Source organism: Oryctolagus cuniculus, chromosome 19 (assembly GCF_051225735.1).
Source record: "Oryctolagus cuniculus isolate XC-2025 breed Fujian yellow rabbit chromosome 19, ASM5122573v1, whole genome shotgun sequence".
Taxonomy (NCBI): domain Eukaryota; kingdom Metazoa; phylum Chordata; class Mammalia; order Lagomorpha; family Leporidae; genus Oryctolagus; species Oryctolagus cuniculus.
Genome location: NC_142885.1, coordinates 31,624,675 through 31,647,556, shown reverse-complemented (window position 1 = coordinate 31,647,556; position 22,882 = coordinate 31,624,675). Strand labels below are relative to the sequence as shown.

Below are 22,882 nucleotides of genomic sequence, written 5' to 3'. Positions count from 1 at the left end.
AGATTAATGGTAAGGCTGGCACCATGGCTCACTAGGCTAATCCTCCTCCTGTGGTGCCGGCACCCCAGGTTCTAGTCCCAGTTGGGGCACCGCTTTCTAGTCCTCTTCCAGTCCAGCTCTCTGCTGTGGCCCGGGAAGGCAGTGGAGGATGGCCCAAGTGCTTGGACCCTGCACCTGCATAGGAGACCAGGAGGAGGCACCTGGCTCCTGGCTTTGGATCAGCACAGTGTGCCAGCCGGAACAGCCATTTGGGGGGATGAACCAACGGAAGTTAGACCTTTCTCTCTGTCTCTCTCTCTCTCTCTCACTTTCTAACTCTGCCTGTGAAAAATTAAAAAAAAAAATTAAATGGTAAGATAGTCCAGACATGCAGGCCATAAACAGATTTTAGTAAATTCTACAGCTAAGCTCAAAAGGCAAGGGTCTACTTTGATGGTACTATTGCTTTGTCTTCTCATGTTACACTATTTCCTTTCCTTAGCAATCTTACATATTCATGAAAATCCTCAAGGATCATATTCTAGGTTCCAAAAGGTAAAGAGAGGAAGCTCAATTTTATGGAACAGGAAACTAAAGCTTCTGTGAACAGTCCTTACATATTAGCGGAACTTTCTAACTGTAGGAGCCAACAACAAGTTATGAAAAATTTCATTACTTTCCCAAAATGTCTAGAATGTAAATTTCTCAATTTAAGAGATAACCATTTAATACAACATAAGACTTTTAAATTTTAATCAACTTCAAGAAAATAATCAATTTTCCTAGGATTACCATGAGTGCATTAGCTCATCTTATAAAGAAATGACTTCAGAATTCTTTTATTTTTGAACTTATCATTTTACAAACTGTTTTGAAGGGCTCATAAGACAAACTCAACTAATGGAAGCAGAATAATATCAGAAGAATGTCTTTTACTCACTTGTTGAAGTAAGGGAATCTAGTCTTCAAAATTATGACTATTACTTTGTTGATTGCATCAGGCTAGAGATACTCCTGTGGCATTCAAATCCTTCCTTAATGATGTCCACTATTTATTTTAAAAATTAATATTAATTATGTCATAATAGCATTATATTTATATATCAATATGATTGTAATATTTAAGAAGCCATTAGGACTTAGTGTAATACTTGCTTCTCTGAATTATTATTAACTGCATAACTAATGAGTATTCATATTAAAAACAGCTACTTTGAAAAGAAAGCTTTATTAGCATTCTTTAGTTGAATAAAAAGACAAGTTTGAGCCATGCACTCCAGATGTGGGGATCGCTTTGTTTAAAATGGAGCCAGCTACACAGGGACAATAATTGGAGAAAGAAGGAGAAATCACATCACCAGCCTTTGCAGGAGGGATTGTGCCCCTTTTTTTTGGAAGCTGCATCATCCTTACTGGGACAGAGGCAGGCAGGTCAGGCCAGAGAACTGATCTGGGTCCTTCATTGTCACTCTCAAAGTCTTACATAAAATTGTCTCCACATTCCATAGAAATGCCATGGTTTTTCAGGAAAAATACAGACCTGAGACAATAGTTTATTTTGCCTGGAACTACAGTTCCCAAACTGAAAAATTACTGCCAGAAATAGAAATGAGTTTGGAAAAAAGTTTCTCTGAACTGAGATGCAGGAAAGTGCTCCTGCATTAATTCCCTGGTACTCTGGGACCCCAATCAAGGGTCCTTTGTTAAGAACCTCTCAAAGTGATGAGTCATTCACGGGAAGTGGGAAGCTTTGGGTCTGCAGTCTACTTACCAAGGGAATTCCCTTTTCCTCAGGCACCCCCTTGCCAGCAGAGGTATAAAAAGGCAGCAGCAAGGCCTAGCTGGTGATGAGGCATTGCCCAAGTGTGGGCAGCCAGGTCATTCACTCACTAAGGCACAACTGCCCTGGGCTCTGGGCAGGGCTCTCACAACTCCTTGAGTCCCCCAAGCATCCGCTGCTCCTGGGCTTCCCCATCTTTGTTTCCTTGTACTCTTTCCTTAAGCATGGCAACTGCTCCCTGGGCTGATCTCCTCTAGGATTCATCCCCATGTCTTCCACAATTCGCCATTGTCAACATGTTACTTACCATGTGACTTCCACTCAACCCGTGTTTATTGAATATTTGCAGTGGGAGGTATTCTGTTCCTCACTAGGAAACTGATGAGTAAATAATATACCATGTGACTTAATTAAGTAGCTTATGGAAGTAGTGGGCTTGTGTTGGGTGGAAGGTGGGGTGTTGGGGGTATGGGAAGCGGGGGTGGTACAGGAGGGCAAATCATGAACAAGAATAAAAATAAGTTCATAAATATCTAGTAACATCAAAGTACTGATTTGTGACTGAAGAGAGATGCAAACATCCATTGGTCATCAAAGAAGAAAAGGGCACATACAACTGGGGAATCATGAAAAGCTTTCATGAGCAGATCAGGTGTACCACAGCTCTTAAAGAAAGGACAGAGCCTCTACAGTGGCAGAAAAGGGCTTTCCAGGTGACAAGAAAAATAAAAGCAAAAAACATGAGCAGGAGGCATAAAACAGTATCTGGAGTACAAAATACAGAAGGGAGTGATGAAAAACAGATTCCAGAATGATAGGTTAAGGCCTCGCGGGACCTTGAATGAATGACAAGCTGAGAGAGGCAGTTGTTTGTGGGCTGAAAAAGTGTTGTCACAACAGAGAGGAAGGGGGATGGCAAAAGTACAGGCATCCGATCTAGGGGACCATGGGCCCTGAAGACTAGACAGGGAATGGTGATGCTGACAAGCCATCATGAAGTCAGGAATGAGCTGAAGTCCAGCAGAGAGTCCAACATTCCGGGAAGAGTAGGTGTCGCTCCCCCTCTTCATGGAGGAACGACACAGGACCCTGCGCTGTTCTTTCGTCTGCTCGGCCCTCCCCGGGTTTGCTGCTGGTTCTTCCCGGGTTGGCTACTATCCCTTCCACCTCCGTGGAAGGGCAGTTCCCCCTGGCCACATTCCCCACTTCCACAGGGGAGCGGCACACCGCCGGCCGGCTCTCTCGGGGGCTGCACAGGCGTTCCCTCAGATGTTCCCCTTACATGTTCCTCCGTGCATGCCGTCTCTCTCCTCCTTTATAGTCCTCCTCCGCCAATCCCAACTCGGCTGCCCACAGTACGCTGCTCTCCAATCAGGAGCAAGTCCTACAGTTTATTGGTTGAACTGGAGGCAGCTGTGCGGAAGCTGTTTACTTCTCTCCCAGCGCCATATTGTGGGAGAGCAGATGCATAGAATAAGTCTTAATTCCAGTAACTCAGTCCAGTCCGGGCTGCTCCCCACAGTAGGAATAAATTTCACTCACCTAAAAAGACTAAAATGTTTTCCTGCCCCTTTTTTCTACACAGCCAATAAAACTTTACTGCAAATTATATTTGGTTTGGATTTTTTTCTGTTCCAAAACCTCTAACAAATAATGAGTTGCCTATACACTTAATTGTTTGGTTTAGTGCTGTACCATATATACATACTTCTTTCCTGGGCTTCTAAAATATCCTGAATCTAATCATTTACATTTTTCTACATTTCCATACTTTTAATAAGCAATCTCAACTCATATATTCTAACATAATTGCACCCAGGGATATCTTTGCTAATGTTCAATAGTAATAATGCCTTTTCCACCACACAAGGCTTACAGAGCAATCTCAATTAATTCCCAACTAACCTTTATTTAAAAAAATTCACAAGTGAATAGTCCTCCTGCTTCCCACATCTTCATGCCCTTTGTTGGGGCAGTTTCATTGCACAATGTATGGCTGGAAACCCCGCAGGCCCAGATGTTTTCATGGGAGAGATGCTGCACCCCCTCAAAATTCTCTACGTTGACTCTCCGCAAATCCAAGATGAACGCTTTATCCCCACTGTCCTGCTAAAAGTGCTTCAAATCTCCTTTAGGAACTCCTTCTGCTTGTCAGCTACCTGACTGGCAATTCTGGAATTCAGACTAGAAATACCACTTGTTCTCCTTGATAGGTGACAACTAACTGAGCACCAAAAAGGAAACCTGTTAAAGTGAAATGAACACTATGAGAAACGGTGACTTGATCAGCCCTCACCCTGACTGTTGATGAGCAACTTGATATGTTATCCCTCTTAGTATTTTTGTTTGTTTGTTCTACTTAATACTTTTGGTTGAATACTGTAATCAATACACAATTCTTCTTAAGTGCTGAAACTTAACTGAAAAGTGATCACTGTTAAATATAAGAGTGGGAATAAGAAAGGGAAGAGATGTGCAATTCGGGACATGCTCAAGCTGACTTACCTCAAACGGTAGAGCTAGAAACATATGCAGGTGCTTGGTATAATTGGAGCTACTTTATTTATTACTTTACCTGGACACAAAGACAAATAAAACTATAGGTAAAATTCAATTTCACAAAATTGCCTTAAAATAAAAAAAAAATTTGAAGAGGAAATAGATTCTTCAATTCATCAGTGGTTATCCAAAATATTATTCTATTTATGGAAACTATCTCTAACTTATAATAGATCCCATGTGTACATGACCAGATATGACACATTAAAAGGCTATGAGGTGTCAAAAATATTCAGGCACTTTGTTAGCAGGAGCTACATCACTGGAATGTTCAAAATCTGAAGCTAAGAAAATGTATCGATGTTTATATTCATAAAACAAGGATGAAAAATGACTTAGGTAATCATAAAACCTGATTCAGAGAATGGTATCTTACACCCAAGTAAAGCGTTTTGTCAAATTTCATTGTGTTCACTCAATGGCAGTAGCCAACATTTTAAATGATGCTGAGATTTATTTTTATTGGGAAGGCTAAAACTTAAGGTTTCAATAGGGGCACCGGTTTGAGTCCTGGCTGCTCCACTTCCAATCCAGCTCTCTGCTATGGCCTAGGAAAGCAGTAGAAGACAGCTCAAGTCCTTGGGCCCCTGCACCCACGTGGGAGACCTGGAGGAGGCTCCTGGCTCCTGGCTTCGATATACTTCCAGTGTTGTGATAAAAGCCAATGTTTTCAAGCACAGAGGGAAAAGGGGTAATGAACAAAACATGTTTTGTTTTTTTTTTTCAGTTTAAGAGTAGAAATCAGCTTACAGGGTGTCAACATAATGGCCTCCATTCATAGTTACTATTAAATAAAGATTAAATGTTAAATATTTAGCATCAAATTTCTAATCTGAAGGAAAACATATATTGTCATATCTTGCACTTAATGGTTTTCCTTTTCAAATATTTTAGAGATTTACACAGAACTGGAAAATATTCCCCTTTTTTATTTACATTCTTCCTTTCATTTATTGATGGCTTTCAACAATAAAGCATCTTCATTTCGAAGCGTTCTTACCCCAAAATTAATCTACTACTCCAAGAAATAGATTCTATAGTTTTGAGACTTTTAAATTGTTCAAGATTATCCTTAATCTTTGAGATTCAACAGAGTATTTTTTTCTACTCTAAAGAAAATACTAAAATAGACAACTCAGTAACAGAGAAATGAATAGTAACACACAATGATGGAATATCTAGGAAAAATTACAATATGATGCACAATCAGTTTGAGTAAGATGTAACTTAGAGTTTAACTTTCAATTTGTTAAGTGCACTGTGTACCTGTCATTCTACAATGCCAGGCATATAGACAAACACTGTTCCACAACAAATGTTTTATGAGTTGGTAGCTATAAATAAAATATTTGCCATTCTACAAAAATCTAATATAATGCAACATCTAATAAAATTCATGTCCCCAAATCATGTCCTGTTTTGGATTAAGTTCTGATTTTTAGGAAATACATACTTATATTCACTAATTTGAGAGAACATACTTAAAATATATATTGTATATCCCCCACAAAAAAAAACTAGCATTACACCGATTAATCAATTTTAGTTATTTTAACTGAAAGTGGGCAGTTTATACCCTGTTCCCACACTGCTTGGAGAACAATCAAATGTAATGGAAGCCAAGCAATTGACACTATTTATAGACATTCTCAGAACCACCTACTTTGTATTGATTGTTTTAAGCACCACTGTAAACTTTTGATTTTTAAGAGTCCCTTTGAAGATGTAGCAGACGTTGGCTTGCTAATCATGCTGGAAAGCATAGTGGGTTCAAAGTTACAAAAATGTCAACACATATAAATTAGTATTAAACTTGGTTATTTTCAATTGTCAATAAATTATAATGAAGGCCTAAAGTCCATAAATATTTGTTTCTGAACCCCTAAGCTTCTATGATTTGTATGTGTGTGCATTCATGTGTGTTTGTGAAATGGAAATGCATATAAACGCGTACTGGGAAATGTTACACATTGTACTTTTAGCATCATTACTGTGAATACAGATGCGAGGTTTATAAATATTTGGGTGCTTTTCAATATTTCTAGTGATTCAAATGCTGTTAGAATTTAGCATGGTCATTAACACTACATGTACAGTTCGGTGTTAGATTCAGGCGTTCAGACTTTACCATAGTTGTATGCATCATGTTCACTCTCCACTATAACTAGACAGTGATTATAAACTTTATGACCAAATGCACATGATCTCCCCAATGCATGATCTGCATTTTACTTAACACAATTTCAATTTTCCAGAGTTCAGAAATCAACTTCATTGTAGGTTTTAGAAATATTAGAGGGAGCAGGGGCAGGCCCTGGAGGGCATGGAGGGAAGTGGGGTCCCACACTGAAGGGAGGCTAGGGGAGCAGGGTCAGGCCCTGGAGGGCGAGGATGGGAGAAGGGCCCAGGCCCTGGAGGGCAAGTGTGGGAGTGGGGCCGGATCCTGGAGGGCGAGGAGGGAAGTGGGGTTCCACACTGGAGGGCAACAAGGGGAGCAGGGTCCAGCCTGAGAGGGCGAGGAGGGGAGCAGGGCCTGGCCCTGGAGGGTGAGGAGGGGAGCAGAGAAGGACCATGGAGAGTGAGGAGGGGAGCAGGGCCTGGCCCTGAAGGCAAGGAGGTGAGCTGGGCCTGGACCTGGATGGCAAGGAGGGCACCGGGGCCTGGCCCTGGATGGTGAGGAGGGCACCGGGGCCTGGCGCTGGATGGCGAGGAGGGCACCGGGGCCTGGCCCTGGATGGCGAGGAGGGCACCGGGGCCTGGCCCTGGATGGCGAGGAGGGCACCGGGGCCTGGCCCTGGATGGCGAGGAGGGCACTGGGGCCTGGCCCTGGATGGTGAGGAGGGCACTGGGGCCTGGCCCTGGAGGGCATGGAAGGGAGCTGGGCCCAGGCCATGGAGGGCATGGAGGTGAGCAGGGCCTGGCCCTGGAGGGCAAGGAGGGGAGCAGGGTAGGCCCTGGAAGGTGGCAGGGGGAGCAGGGCCTGGCCCTGGGTGGTGGCAAGAGATGCAGGGCCTGGCCCTGGAAGGAGAGGAGGGGAGCAGGGCTCAGCCCTGGAGAACAAAGAGGGGACCAGGGTCCTACACTGGAAGGCAGCTGGGGCAGAAGGGCCAGGCACTGGAGGGCAAGGAGGGGAGTGGGGCCCGGCCCTGGAAGGCAGCGAGAGGTGGGGGGCCTGGACCTGGAGGTTGAGGAAGGGAGCGGGGTCAAGCACGGGAGGGCAACAGGAACAGGGCCAGACCCTGGAAGGTAGTGAGATCAGGGTCCTGGCCATGGAGGACATAAAGGTGAGCAGGGCCAGGCCTTGGAGGGTGAGGAGGGGAGTGGGGTCAGGCCCTGGTTGGTGGCAAGGGGATCCAGGCAAGGAAATGGAAGGCAGTGAGTGGAGCAGTGTAAGGCCCTGGAGGGCATGGAGGAAAGCAGGGTCAGGCCCAGTAGGGCAGCGAGCGGAGCGGGGCAAGGCCATGCAGGGCGAGGAGGTGAGCAAAGCCCAGCCCTGGGGGGTGAGGAAGGCAGCAGGGTCAGGCTCTGGAGGGTGCAGAGGGGAGTGGGGCAGGGCCATGGAGGTTGAGGAGGGAAGGAAGGTCTGCCCATGGAGGTCTGTAGGGGAGTGGGGCCCAGCCCTGGAGGCAAGGAGGTGAGCTGGGCCTGGACCTGGATGGTGAGGAGGGCACCAAGGCCTGGCCCTGGAGGGCATGGAAGGGAGCTGGGCCCAGGCCATGGAGGGCGAGGAGGGGATCAGGGTCAATCCCTGGAGGGCGAGGAGGGGAGCAGGGCCCAGGCCCTGGAAGGCGAGGAGGTGAGCAGGGCCTGTCCCTGGAGGGAAAGGAGGGGAGCAGAGTAGGCCCTGGACAGCGGCAGGAGGAGCAGGGCCTGGCCCTGTAAGGCAGCAAGAGATGCGAGGCGTGGTCCTGGAAGGAGAGAGGGGAACGGGGCCCATGCCCTGGAGGACAGCAATGCCTGTTCAAGAGGGGCATGGGGCCTGGCCCTTCAGAGCAAGGAGGGTAGCAGGGCTCGGCCCTAGAGGGTGAGTAGGGGACCGCGGTCCTGCATGGGAAGGCAGCTGGGGGAGAAGGGCCCGGCACTGGAGGGCAAGGAGGGCAGCAGGACCCGGCCCTGGAGGGTGGCAGGGGGAACAGGGCCTGGCCCTGGATGACAGCAAGAGGTGCAGGGCCTGGACCTGGAAGGCAAGGAAGGGAGGGGGGGTCCATGCCCTGGAAGGCGAGGAGGGGAGCAGGGCCTGGCACTGGAGGGTGAGGAGGAGAGCAGGGTCCAATCCCTAGAGGGTGAGGAGGGGAATGGGGCCTGGCCCTGGAGGGCAAGGAGTTGAGGAGGGCCCAGCCCTGGAGGGCAAGGAGGGGAGAGGGGCCAGGCCCTAGAGTGTGGCAAGGGGAACGGGGCCAGGCCCTGGAAGGCAGTGAGGGGAGCGGGGTAAGGCCCTGGAGGGCGTGGAGTGGAGCGGGGTCAGGCCCTGGAGGGCAAGGAAAGGAGTGGGGCCAGGCCCTGCAGGATGAGGAGGGGAGCAGGGCCAGGCCGTGGAGGGTGAGCAGGGCTGTGGGGCTCAGGCCCTGGAGGGTGAGGAGAGCCATGGGGCTCAGGCCCTGGAGGGTGAGGAGGGCCGTGGGGCTCAGGCCCTGGAGGGTGAGGAGGGCCGTGGGGCTCAGGCCCTGGAGGGTGAGGAGGGGAGCAGGACCTGGCCCTGGAGGGTGAGGAGGGGAGCAGGACCTGGCCCTGGAGGGTGAGGAGGGCCTTGGGGCTCAGGCCCTGGATGGTAAGGAGAGAATGGGGCACAGGCCCTGATGGACTAGGAGGGAGGCAGGGCCCATGCCCGGGAGGCAGTGATGGCAGTGCCCAAGAGGAGTGGGGCCTGACCCTGGAGGGTGAGGAGGGGAGGGGGACCTAGCCCAGGATTGTAAGGAGGGCTGCAGGGCCCTGGAGGGCAAAGAGGGGAGCAGGGCTGGGCCCTGAAGCGTGAGTAGGGGATCAAGGCCCGACCCTGGTGGGCATCAAGGTGAGCAGGCCCAGGCCCTGGAGGGCAAGGAGGGGAGCAGGGCCTGGCCCTGGACGGTGAGGCGGGGAGCGTGGTCCTGCCCTGGAGGGTGGCAGGTTGAGCAGGGGCCGGCCCTGGAGGGCGGCAAGAGGAGCAAGGCCTGGCCCTAGAGGGCAACATGGGGAGAGGGTCCATGCCCTGATTGGCAGCGATGCCTGTTTATGAGGCCTGGGCTCTGTTCCCCTCTTCACCCTCCAGGGCCAGGCCCTTCTCTCCTCAGGAACAGCCATCACTGCCCTCCAGGGCATGGGCCCTGCTCCCCTCCTCACCTCCAGGGCCTGACCCCACTCCCCTCCTCTTTCTCCAGGGCTGGACCTTCCTCCCCTCCTCGCCCTCCAGGGCCTGGGGCCTTGTGCCCTCCTCACCCTCTAAGGGCCAGGCCCTGTTCCCCTCAGGCATGGCCATCGGGCCCTGCAGGGCATGGGCCCCGCTCCCCACTTCACCCTCCAGGTCCAGGCCCGCTCTTCATGCCGCCCTCCAAGGCTGGACTCTGCTCCCATTCTCACCCTCAGGGCCAGGCCCTGCCCCTTTCAGACATGGCCATCACTGCCCTCCAAGGCTTGGGCCCCACTCCCCTCCTCACCCTCCAGGGCCAGGCCCGCTCATCTTGCTGCCCTCCAGGGCAGGGCCCTGCTCCCCCGCTGCCCTCAAGTGCAGGACCCCACTCCCCTCCTTGCCCAAGAAGGCCGGGCCCCACTTCCCTCCTCGCCCTCCAGGGCCAGGCCCTGCTCCACTCTCCTCCCTCCATGGCTGGCTGGGCCCCGCTCCCTTTGCCGCCCACTAGGGCCAGGTCCTGCTCCCCTCCTAGCCCTCCATGGCCCTGCCCTGCATACCTCCATGCCCTCTAGGGCAAGGCCCCACTCCCCTCTCTCATGGCCCTCACTTCTGTCCTGGGCATGGGCCATGCTCCCCTCACTGCCTTCCAGGGTCTGACCCTGCTCTCCTCCTTGCACTCCAGGGCCAACCCTGCTGCCTTCCTCACCCTCCAGGGCTAGGCCCCACTCACATGTACACCCTCCAGGACCTGGGCCCACTCCCCATGATGCCCACCAGGGTCGGGCCTCGCTCTGCTACTCAGGCTCCAGGGCCCAGCCCTGCTCCCCTCCTCACCCTCCAGGGCCAGCTCTGCATCCCTTCTACCATCCCAGGCTAGGCCCCCCTCCCCTCCTCGCCCTCCAGGGTCAGGCCCCACTCCCCTCTGGCACGACCATCACTGCCCTCCAGGGCATGGGCTCTGCTCCCCTCCTCGCCCTCCAGGGCCTGAGCCCCGCTGCCCTCCTCACTCTCCTTGCCATCCATGCTTGCTCCCCTGCTTGCCATCCATGGTGCTGTCCCCTCCATTCGTTGCCCATCAGAGCTTGACCCCACTCCCATCCACACTCTCCAGGGCCTGACCCCGCTCCCCTCACTGCCTTCCAGGGCCTCACCCAGAAATCCTCGCCACCAACCAGGGCCTGACCCTGCTTCCCTATTTACCCTCCAAGGCCTGGCCCTACTCACCTCCATGCCCTCCATGGACTAGGACCCACTCACCTCACTGCCTTCCAGGGACTGGCCCTATTCTCCTCGCCACCCTCTAGGGCCTGACCCCGCTCCCTCCCTCGTTCCCCAGGGCTGGACCATGCTCCTCTCCTTGCCCTCCAAGGCCTAGGGTCCGATGCCCACCTCACCCTCCAGAGCCTGGGGCCTGGTGCCCTCCTCACCCTCCAGGGCCAGGCCATGTTACCCTCAGGCATGGCCATCACTGCCATCCAGGACATGGTCCCTGCTCCCCACTTTGCCCTCCAAGGCCGGGCCGCTCCTCTTGCCTGCCTCCAGGGCAGAGCCCTGCTCCCCCACTACCCTATAGTGCAGGACCCCACTCCCTTCCTTGTCCTCCAGGGCTGCGCCTTGCTCCCCAACTCACCCTCTAGGGCCTAGACCCAGCTCCCCGCCTTGCCCTCCAGGGTCACGCCCTGCTCACCTCCTGGCCCTCTAGGGCCTGGAACCTGCTCCCCTCTTAACCCTCCATAGCCCTGCCCTGCATTACTCCATGCCCTCTAGGGTAAGGCCCCATTCCCCTCAGTCGTGGCCATCACTACCCTCCTGGACATGGGCCCTGCTCACCTCACTGCCTTCTAGGGCCTGACCCTGCTCCCCGCCTCGCCCTCCAGGGCCTTTCCTGCTGCCTTCCTTGCCCTCCAGGGCCAGGCCCGGCACCCCTCCTTACCATCCGGGCTAGGCCCCCCTACCCTCCTCACCCTCCAGGGTCAGGCCCCACTCCCCTCAGGCATGGCCATCACTGCCCTCTAGAGCATAGGCCCTAGTCCCCTCCTCGCCCTACAGGGCCTGTGCCCCATTCCCTCCTTACTCTCCAGGGCCTGAGCCCCACTGCCCTCCTTACCCTCCGGGGCCAGGCCCCGCTCCTCTTGCTGCCAAAAAGGGCCGGGCCCTGCTCCCCCTGCCACCCTCCAGTGCAAAACCCTGGTCCCTACCTTGCCCTCCAGAGCCAGGGCCTCTCCCCTCCTCAACCTAAAAGGCCAGTCCCTGCTCCCCTCCTCACCTTCCAGGGCCAGGCCCGACTCCCTCCTTGCCCTCTTGGGCTTGGCCACACTCCCCTCAGGAAGGGCGACACTGCCCTTCAGGGCATAGGCCCTGTTCCCCACCTCACGCTCCAGGGCCAGGCCCCACTCCCCTTGCAGCCCACCAAGGCTGGTCCCTGCTCCCCTCCTAGTCGTCCAGTGCCTGGCCCCTGCTCCTATTGCCCATGACCAGGGCCGGACCCTGCTTCCCTCCTCGCCCTCCAGGGCCTGGGACCGCTCCCCTTGATGCCCACCAGGGTCGGGCCTCACTCCGCTACTCAGGCTCCAGGGCCTTTCCTGCTGCCTTCCTTGCCCTCCAGGGCCAGGCCCGGCACCCCTCCTTACCATCCGGGCTAGGCCCCCCTCCATTCCTTGCCCTCCAGGGTCAGGCCCCACTCCCCTCAGGCACTGCCATCACTGCCCTCCAGGGCATGGGCCCCGCCCCCCTCCTCATCCTCCTGGGCCTGTGCCCCATTTCCCTCCTTGCCCTCCAGGGCCTGGCTCTGCTCAACTCCATGCCCTCAAGGTCCTGCCCCACTCCAGCTCCACTCGCTGCCCTGCGTGGCCTGACCCAGTTCCCTTCCATGCCCTCCAGGGCCTGACCCCGCTCCCCTCCACTCCCTCCAGGGCCTGGCCCAGATCCCCTCGCCATCAACCAGGGCCTCACCCTGCTCCCCTATTCACCCTCCAAGGCCTGACCCTGCTGCCTTCCTTGCCCTCCAGGGTCAGCCTCCGCTCACCTGCATGCCCTCCAGGGTCCATTACAGGACCCTGCTCCCTTCCTTGCCCATGAGGGCCGGGCCCCACTTCCCTCCTCAACCTCCACGGCCAGGCCCTGCTCCACTCTCCTTACTCCATGGCTGGCTGGGACCAGCTCCCCTTGCCACCCACTGGGCCCTGCAACACCCGCCTCCCTCCAGTGAAGGACCCCACTACCCTCCTTGCCCTCCAGGGCCACGCCCTGCTACCCTCCTGGCCCTCTAGGAACTGGACCCTGCTGCCCTCCTAGCCCTCCATGGCCTTGCCCTGCATACCTCTACGCCCTCTAGGGCAAGACCCTATTACCCTCAGTCATGACCATCACTTCCCTCCTGGACATGGGTCCCGCTCCCCTCACTGCTTTCCAGGGCCTGACCCTGCCGCCTTCCTTGCCCTCCAGGGCCTGGGCCTTCTCCCGTTGATGCCCATCAGGGTCAGGCCTCGCTATGCTACTCAGGCTCCAGGGCCCAGCCCTGCTCCCCTCCTCACCCTCCAGGGTCAGGACCCACTCCCCTCAGGCATGGTTATCACTGCCCTACAGGGCATGGGCCCCACTCCCCTCCTTGCCCTCCAGGGCCTGGGCCTCATTCCCTCCGCACGCTCCAGGTCCTGACCCCGCTTCCCTCCTTGCACTGCATGGCCCTGCCCCGATCCACTCGCTGCCCTCCAGGGCCTGATCCCATTCCCCTCCATGCCCTCCAGGGCCTGACCCCGCTGCCCTCCCTGCCTTCCAGGGCCTGGCCCAGATCCCCTCGCCACCAACTAGGGCCGGCCCCGCTCCCCTACTCGCGCTCCAAGGCCTGGCACTGCTCACATCCATGCCCTCCATGGCCTGGGCCCCAACCCCCTCACTTCCTTCCAGGGCGTGGCCCTGTTCCCCTCTACACCCTCCATGGACTGACCCCGCTGCCCTGCTGGCCCTCCATGACCTGACCCGCTCCCCTCCTCATTCCAGCGCCCGGCCCTGCTCACATCCATGCCCTTCATGGCCTGGGCCCTGTTCCTTCCTAGCTCTCCAAAGCCTGGGCCCAGTTCCCTCCTCACCCTCCTGGAACAGACCCTGCTCCCCTCCTCACCTCCAGGGCCAGTCCCTTCTCTCCTCAGCCATCACTGCCCTCCAGGGCATGGGCCCCACTCCCCTCCTCACCTCCAGGGGCAAGCCTGCTCCTCTTGCCAACCTCCAGGGCAGGACCCTACACCACCCCCGCCTCTCTCCTGTGCAGGACGCCACTCCTCTCCTTTCCCCAGAGGGCCGGGCACTGCTCCCCTCCTCGCCCTCTAGAGCCTGGACCCTGCTACCCTCCTTACTTTCCAGGGAAGGGCCTTGCTCCCCTCCTAGCCCTCCAGTGCTGGGCCCTGCTCCCTTCCACGCCTTCAGGGCCTGGGCCCCACTCCCCTTACTGCCCACCAGGGCCTGACCCCGCTCCCCTCCTTGACCCACAAGGCCTGGCCACGCTCACCTACATACCCTCCATGGACTGGGCCCCGATCCCCTCACTGCCTTCCAGGGCCTGACCCTGCTCGCCTCTTTGCTCTCCAGGACGTGGCCCTTCTCACATCCATGCCCTCCATGTCCTGAGCCCCGTTCCTTCCTAGCTCTCCAGAGCCTGGTCTCAGTTCCCTCCTCACCCTCCAGGACTGGACCCTACTCCTCTCCTCACCTCCAGGGCCTGGGTCCCGTTCCCCTCCCTTACCTTCCAGGGCCTGGCCCGGATCCCCTCGGCACCAACCAGGGCCTGAGCCTGCTCCCCTCCTCACCCTCAAGGACCTGGCAATGACACATCCATGCCCTCTATGGCCTGGCCCTGATCCTCTTGCCACCCTCCAGGGCCAGGCCCTGCCCCCTCCTTGCACTCCAGGGCTGGGCCCTCTCTGCTAATTGCACCCAAGGACCAGGCACTGCTCCCATCCTCACCATCCTAGGCAAGGCCCCACTCCTCTTCTTGCCTTCATGGCTAGGCAGTTTCCCCTCCTTGCCCTCCAGGGCTTGGCCCCCATCCCCTCTCACCCTAAAGGCAGGGCCACACTCCCCTCATCAACCTCCAGGGCCTGACCCCAGCTCCCTTCTATACCCTCCAGGACCAGGCCTCACTCCCCTCCTCACCCTCAACAGCCTGTACCTAGCTCCGCCCCTCGTCCTTCAGGGCTGGGCTCTGCTCCCCACCTCACAGTCCAGGGCTGGGCCCCACTCACCTCAGGAACATCACTGCCCTCCAGGATATTGGTCCCGCTCCTCTCCTCAACCTCTATGGCCAGTCCCCGCACCTACTGCCACCCTCCAGGGCCAGGCCCAGCTGCCCTTGCTGCCCACCAGGGTCAGGCCCTGCTCCCCTCCTAGGCCTCCAGGGCCTGGCCATGCTCCCCTCCTCACCCTCCAGGGCCTGGGTCCACTCACCTTGATGCCCACAAGAGTCAGACCTGGCTCCCCTACTTATGCTCCAGGGCCCAGCCCTGCTCCCCTCTTCACCCTCCAGGGCCAGGCACTGCACCCCTCCTTAAAATCCTGGGCTAGGCCCCCCTACTCTCCTCGCCCTCCAGGGTCAGGACCCACTGCCCTCAGGCATGGCCATCACTGGCCTCCAGGGAATGCGCTCTGCTCTCCTCGCCCTCCAGGGCCTGGGCCTCATTCCCTCCTCGCCCTCCATGGCCCTGCCCTACTCCACTCGCTGCCCTCCAAGGCCTGACCACACTCCCCTCTTTGCCCTTCAGGGCCTGAACCCGCCCCCCTACTACCTTTCAGGGCCTGGCCTGGCTCCCCTCCTTGCCCTCCATGGCCTCACCCCTCTCTCCTGCCTAGACCTGCTCACCTCCATGCCCTTCATCGCCTGGGCCCCAATCCCCTCACTGCTTTCTAGGGCCTGGCCCCATTCCCCTCACCACCCTCCAGTGCTGGATACCACTCCCCTCCTAGCCTTCTAGGACCAGGCCCTGCTCCCCACCTCACCCTCCAGGGCCTTGGCTATGCTCCCCTCGTCGCCCTCCAGGGCAAGGCCCAGTTCCCCTCCTCATCCTACAGCATCAGGCCATTCTGCACTCATTCTCACCCTCCAGGGTCTGAGTCTTGCTCCCCTCCTTTCCTCCAGGGCTGGACCTCGCTCCCCTTGTTGCCCTCCAGGGCGGGACCCTGCTTCCCTCTATGCCTTCCATGGCCCTGCCCTGCACCCCTCGCCGCGCTCCAGGGGCTTACCCTGCCCACTTCCTTGCCCACCATGGCCTGGGCCGTGCTACCCTTGCTGCCCACCTGGGCCATGCCCCGCTCCCCTCCTCCCCCTCCAGGGCCAGGCCCTACTCCCCTCCTCACCATCCTGGGCCAGGCCCCACTCCCCTCCTCCTCCAGGGCCTGGGAGCTGATCCCCTCGCTGCCCTCTAGGGCCAGGCCCTGCCCTTTCCTTGTCCTCCAGGACCGGCCCCCCCTCCCCTATCGCCCTCATGGACCAGGCCCTGCTCCCCTCCTTGCCTTCCAGGGCCTGGGCACTGCTGCCTTCCTCACCCTCCAAGGCAAGGAATGGAGCAGGTCTCATATACTGGAGGGCATGATGGCCATGCCTGAAGGGAGTAGTTCTTGACCTTGGAGGGTGAGGAGGGGAGCAGGGACAGACCTTGGAGGGCAAGAAGGGGAGCGGAGTCAGGCCCTGCTTGGTGGCAAGTGGAACGGTCCATGAACTGGAAGTGGAGAGAGAATGAGGCCAGGCCCTGGAGGGCGAGGAGGGGAGCAGAGCCCATGCCCTGGAGGGCAGTGATGGCCGTGCCTGAGGGGAGTGGGGCCTGACCCTGGAGGGTGAGGTGGGGAGGGGGGCCTAGCCCAGGATTTTAAGGAGGGGTGCAGTGCCTGGCCCTGCAGGGCAAAGAGGGAAGCAGGGCTGGGCCATGGAATATGAGAGGGGAGCGAGGCCAGACTCTGTGGGCATCAAGGTGAGCAGGCATAGACCCTGGAGAGTGAGCAGGGCAGCATGGCCTGGCCCTGGAGGGTGAGGAGGGTGCTGGGCCCAATCCTAGAGGGAGTTCAGGGGAGTATGGCCCAGCCCCTTAGGGCAAGGAGGGAATGGGGCCCAGGCCCTGGAGGGTGAGGAGGGCCTGGGCCCTCCAGGGTTGGCTGTTCCTGAGGGGAGAAGGTTCCGGTCCTGGAGGACGAGGAGGGAACTGGGCCCAGGCTCTGGAGAGCTAGGAAGAAACGGGGCCCAGGCCATGGAGGGCATGGATGTGAGCAGGGCCAGGCCCTGGAAGGCGAGGAAGGGAACGGGTTCAGGCCCTCTAGGGCAAGGATGGGAGTGGGGACAGGTCCTGGAGGCTACAGAGGGGAACAGGGCCAGGTCCTGGAAAGCAGTGGGGGGATTGGGGTCCAAGCCAATGATGGCTGGATGTGAGCAGGGCCAGGTCCTGGAAGGTGAGGTGGGGAGCGGGGCCTATGCTCTGGAGGGCAGTGATGCCCTTCCTGAGGGGAGTGGGCCCTAGCCTGGAAGGCAGTGAGGGGAGTGAGACCCAGGCCCTGGAGGGTGAGGAGGGGAGAAGGGCCCCGGCCCAAGAGGGCAAGGAGGGGGAGCAGGTCCCAGGCCCTAGAGGGCAAGGATGGGAGCAAGGCCTGACCCTGTAGGGTGATGAGGGGAGCTGGCCCGGTCCAGGAGGTCAAGGAAGGGAGCTGGGCCTGGACCTGAAGGGTGAGTTGGGGAGCGGGACCCAGGTCCTGGAGGGCGAGGAGGGGAGCGGGGTCAGGCCCTGGAGGGTGGCGAGGGGAACAGAGCCAGGCCCTGGAAGGCAGTGAGGGGATCAGGGCCCAGTCCAATGAGGGCATGGAGGTGAGCAGGGCCAGCCCTGGAGGGCGAGGAAGGGAGTGGGGTCAGGTCCTGGAGGGTGAGGAGGGAAGCGGGGTCCCAGGTCCTGGAGGCCCAGGAGGGGAGCAGGTTCAGGTCCTGGAGGGTGAGGAGAGGAGAGGGGTCAGGCCCTGGAGGGTGGCGAGGGGAACAGGGCCAGGCCCTGGAAGGCAGTGAGGGGAGCGGGACCCAGGTCCTGGAGGGCAAGGAGTAGAGCAGTGTCCTATACTTGAGGGCAGCATGGGGAGCAGGGTCCGGCACTTGAAAGTGGCAAAAGGAGTGTAGCCTGCCCCTGGAGGGTGAGGTGGGGAGCAGGGCCCACGCCCTTAAGGTCAGTGACGCCCTTCCTGAGGGGAGTGGGCCCTAGCCTGGAAGGCAGTGCAGGGAGTGAGACCCAGGCCCTGGAGGGTGAGGAGGGAAGCAGGGCCCAGTCCCAAGAGGGCAAGGAGGGGAGCGGGTCCCAGGCCCTGGAGGGCAAGGATGGGAGAAAGGCCTGACCCTGTAGGGTGATGAGTTCACCCGGCTCTGGAGGTCAAGGAAGAGATTGGGGCCTGGCCCTGGAGGTTGAGGAGGGGAGTGGGGCCCATGACCTGGAGGGCGGTGATGGCCGTTCCTGAGGGGAGAAGGGCCTGGCCCTGGAGGGTGAGGAGGGCAGCAGGGCCTAGGCCTGGAGGTGAGGAGGGGAGCAGGGTCAGGTCCTGAAGGGCGAGGAGGGGAGTGTTGTCAGGAACTGGAGGGTGAGGAGGGGTGAGGGGGCAGGCCCTGGAGGCTGGCGAAGGGAACGGGGCCAGGCCCTGGAAGGCAGTGAGGGGAGCAGGACCCAGGTCCTGGAGGGCAAGGAGGGAAGCAGGGTCCTGCACTGGAGGGCAGCGAGGGAAGCAGGTCCGGCTCTGGAGGGTGGTGGGGGAAGCAGGGTCCGGCTCTGGAGGGCAAGGTGGGGAGCGGGGCTCATGCCCTGGAGGGCAGTGATGCTCTTCCTGAGGGGAGTGGACCCTAGCCCTGGAAGGCAGTGAGGGGAGTGAGACCCAGGCCCTGGAGGGCGAGGATGGGAGCAAGGCCTGACCTGGAGGGTGAGGAGGGGAGTGGGGCCCATGACCTGGAGGGCAGTGATGGCCGTTCCTGAGGGACATGGGGCCTGGTGCTGGACTGTGAGGAGGGGAGCAGGGCCCAGTCCTGAAGGCCTAGGAGGGGAGATGGGCCCAGGCCATGGAGGGAGAGGAGGGGAGCGGGGCCTGGTTTGGAGGGCATGGAGGGGACCTGGGTTAGGGCCTGGAGGGTGAGGAGGGGAGCTGGGCCCAGACTTGGAGGGCAAGGTTGGGAGCAGGGCCCAACCTTACAGAGCGAGGAGGGAACTTGGCCCAGGAAAGAATGGGGGCCAGGCCATGGAGGGCGCAGATGTGGAGGGCGAGGAGGGGAGCGGAGACAGTTCCTGGAGGGTGAGGAAGGGAGCGGAGACAGTTCCTGGAGGGCGAGGAGGGGAATGGAGCCAGGCCCTGGACGCTGGCGAGGGGAACGGTTCTAGGCCCTGGAAGGCAGTGAAGGTATCGGGGCCCAGACCATGGAATGCATGGAGGTGAGCAGTGTCAGGCCTTGGAGGGCAATGCGGGTGGTGTGCCTAGGCCCTGGAGGGCAAGGATAGGAGCAAGGCCTGACCCTGTGGGATGAGGAGTGGTGCTGGGCCCAGCCCTTGAGGGCGTTGAGGGGAGCATGACCTGGCTTTTTAGGGCAAGGTGGGGATGGGGACCAGGCCCTGGAGGGTGACGAAGGGAACTCAGTGGCCCGTGAGGGCAAGGAGAGGATGGGGGCCTGGCCCAGGACTGTGAGGAGGGGAGCTGGGCCTGGTCCTTGAGGGTGATTGGGGAGGGGGGGCCGGGCCTGGAGGGCAAAGAGGGGGCAGGGCCTGGCCCTGGAGCACTGGGAGGGGATCAGGTCCTAGGCCCTGTAGGCGGAGGTGGGGAGGAGGGCCTGGCCCAGGATGGTGAGGAGAGCAATAGGGCATAGTCCTGGAGGGCGAGGAGGGGAGCGGGGCATGGCCCTGGTGGGCAGCAAAACAGCCCAGGCCCTGGTGGGCAAGGAAGTGAGAAAGGTAAGCCCCTGGAACTCCGCGAGGGGAGCAGGGCAGGGCAATGGAAGGCATAGAGGGAAGCAGGGTCCTGCACTGGAGGGCAGCAAGGGGAGTGGGTCCAGCCCTGGAGGAAAGGAGGGGAACAGGGCCCAGGCCCTGGAGGGCAAGGAGGGGAGCGGGGTCCTGCCCTAGAGGGCAAGGAGGGGAGCGGGGTCCTGCCCTAGAGGGCAAGGAGGGGAGCGGGGTCCTGCCCTGGAGGGCAAGGAGGGGAGCGGGGTCCTGCCCTGGAGGGCAAGGAGGGGAGCGGGGTCCTGCCCTGGAGGGCAAGGAGGGGAGCGGGGTCCTGCCCTGGAGGGCAAGGAGGGGAGCGGGGTCCTGCCCTGGAGGGCAAGGAGGGGAGCGGGGTCCTGCCCTGGAGGGCAAGGAGGGGAGCGGGGTCCTGCCCTGGAGGGCAAGGAGGGGAGCGGGGTCCTGCCCTGGAGGGCAAGGAGGGGAGCTGGGTCCTGCCCTGGAGGGCAAGGAGGGGAGCTGGGTCCTGCCCTGGAGGGCAAGGAGGGGAGCGGGGTCCTGCCCTGGAGGGCAAGGAGGGGAGCGGGGTCCTGCCCTGGAGGGCAAGGAGGGGAGCGGGGTCCTGCCCTGGAGTGCAGCGTGGGGAACGGGGCCCAGGTCCTGGAAGGCAACAGGTGAGCTAGGCCCGGCCCTGGAGGTGAGAGATCTGAGCCTGGATCATGGTTCACCTATTTTAGACTGGGCCTCCATCTTGTTATTTGGGCCTGATAGCTCCCCTCCTCACTCACCAGGGCCTGGGCCCTGCTCCCCTCAGCTCCTTCCAGGGCCAAACCCAGCTCCCCTCCTTGCCCTAAAGGGCCTTGGCCTGCTCCTCTGCTTGCCCTCCAGGGACTGGGCCCCGCTCCCCTCCTTGCCTTCCAGGGCCAGAAAATGCTCTCCTACGGTGCAGGCCTCCTCGCCCTCCAGGGCCCGGCCCAGCTCAGCTTGCTGCCTTCCAGGGCTGGAGGATGCTCCCCTCACAGCCCTCCAGGTCTGGAACCCGCTCCCCTCCTCACACTCCAGGGCCTGGGCCTTGCTCCTCTGCTCGCTCTCAAGGGGCTTGGCCCTGCTCCCCTTCTTGCCATCCAGGGAATGGGCCCCGCTCATGTCATCATCCTCCAGGGCTGGACCCGCTCCTTTCCTCGCTATCCAGAGCCTGGGCCCCACTCCCCTCCTCACTCTCCAGGGCCTGTGCTGTGCTCCCCTCACTGCCCTCCAGGGCTGGGCCCTGCTCCCCTCTTTGCCCTCCAGGGAGTGGGCCCCGCTTCCTTTCTAGCCCTCCAGGGCCTGTGCAATGGTCCTTTGCTCGCCCTCCAGGCACTGGGTTCTGCTCCCCTCCTTGCCCTTCAGAGCCCAGCCGGGATCTCCTCCTCACCCTCCAGGGCCTGGGCCCTGTTCCCTCCTCACCCTCCAGGGCCATACCCTGCTGCCGCACCGGACCGGACGCTTGTTGTTCCCCTTTTTTTACAAGTCTTTTCTATAGTAAAGTAAGAATAAGCAAACAGCGAACTCCCAAAGCAAGAATGAGTAGAGAGAAATGAGAAAGAATGAAGCAACGAACTTCCCCGCGAACTCTCCAACGCACTCTCCAACCAACCCACACCACCTTGCCATCTCTCTCCTCCTTTATAGTCCTCTCCACCAATCCATGCTCTGCTACCCACACGCCGAGCACGCTGCTCTCCTCCAATCAGGAGCAGGATCAGCTCCTGCAGTTTGTCAAGTTGGTGAGAGGCAGCTGCTTAGAAGTTTACTCCTCCCCAGCGCCATATTGTGGGAGAGCAGATGCATAGAATAAGTCTTAATTCCAGTAACTTAGCCTAGTCTCAGTTGCTCCCCACACCCTGCTCCCCTCCTCACCCTCCAGGGCCATACCCTGCTCCCCTTCTCACCCTCCAGGAAATGGGCCCCACTCCCTTCATCGCCCTCCAGGGACTGGACCCTGCTCCCCTCCTCACCCTCCAGGGCCAAACTCTGCTCCTCTTCTAGCCTTCCAGGGACTGGGCCCCGCTCCCCTTGCCACCCTCCAGTGCCAGACCCTGCTCCCCTCCTCGCTCTCCAGGGATGGGTGCCACTCCCCACCTCACACTCCAGGGCCTGTGCCCTGCTCCCCTAGCCACCTTCCAGGGCTATACCAGGCGCCACTCCATCCTCGCCCTGCAGGGCCTGGGCCCTGCCCCACTTCTCTCCCTTCTGGGAGAAACCCCAATCCCCTCCTGGCCCTCAAGGGCCTGGTCCCTGCTCCCCCATCACCCTCCTGGGAGTGGGCCCTGCTCCCCTTGCAGCCCTCCAGGATCACACCCTGCTCCCCTCCTAACTCTCCAGGGCCTGGGCCCTGCTCCGCTCCTCGCCCCCTTGCCAAGCTCTGCTGCACTACTCGCCCTTCAGGGCCTGGCCCCGCTCCCCTCCTCACCCTTCAGGGTCTGGGTCCAGCTCCCTTCATCACCTTCCAGGGCCAGACCCCACTGCCCTCCTTGCCCTCCAGGCACTGGGCCCAGCTCCCATCCTCCCCCTCCAGAGCCAGACTCAGCTCTGCTCCTCATTCTCCGGGCAAAACCCCGCTCCCCTCTGGCCCTCTAGAGCCTGGGCCCACTCCCCTCCTTGCCCTCCAGGGACTGGCCCTGCTCCCCTCTGGCCCTCTAGAGCCTGGGCACACTCCCCTCCTTGCCCTCCAGGGACTGGCCCTGCTCCCCTCTGGCCCTCTAGAGCCTGGGCCCACTCCCCTCCTTGCAATCCAGGGACTGGCCCTGCTCCCCTCTGGCCCTCCAGGGCCTGGGCCCCACTCCCCTCCTTGCAATCCAGGGACAGACTCTGCTCCCCTCCTCAGTCTCCAGGGCCTGGGCCCTGCTCTACTCATGACCTCCATGTCCGAAGCCCGCTCCCCTCCTCGCCCTCCAAGTCCTGGGCCTTGCTCCCCTCCTTGCCCTTTTTCATTTTACCTGCTCTGACTCCCCATACTGAAGGCCTCAATGAACGCCCATGCAAATACAGCCTGTTCAGGCTGCACTGCTTCACTCTGCAATCTGTTCATCAGGAACTCCATGCAGTCACTGCCACAATTCTCCTGCTTCTTAAAGCTGTTCTGACCCACAGCTGATTTTAATTTCCTCCCACTCTACCTCGTTAATGAGCTCTACCCTCTTCCCCCCAGCCCTCCAGCCCACTACTCTCCTAAGATAGAGAATCTGCAACAATCTTGCCTCACTGCCAGCCATTCACATCCTGTCTTCCTACCAGGTGTGAGAAGAGCAATTTTCAACTAGAAAAAATTATATC

At 58.7% G+C, this 22,882-nt stretch overlaps 1 long non-coding RNA gene across 1 annotated transcript; it reads right to left on the bottom strand.

Annotated features, from left to right (window-relative positions):
* Positions 1–2,275: 2,275 nt before the first annotated feature.
* LOC149120461 (uncharacterized) lies at positions 2,276–22,673 on the bottom strand. The gene is made up of 3 exons (XR_016225604.1): positions 22,546–22,673; positions 4,265–4,334; positions 2,276–4,003 (listed from the first exon to the last, which is right to left on the bottom strand). It is a non-coding gene; the product is annotated as an uncharacterized LOC149120461 (long non-coding RNA).
* Positions 22,674–22,882: the final 209 nt, after the last annotated feature.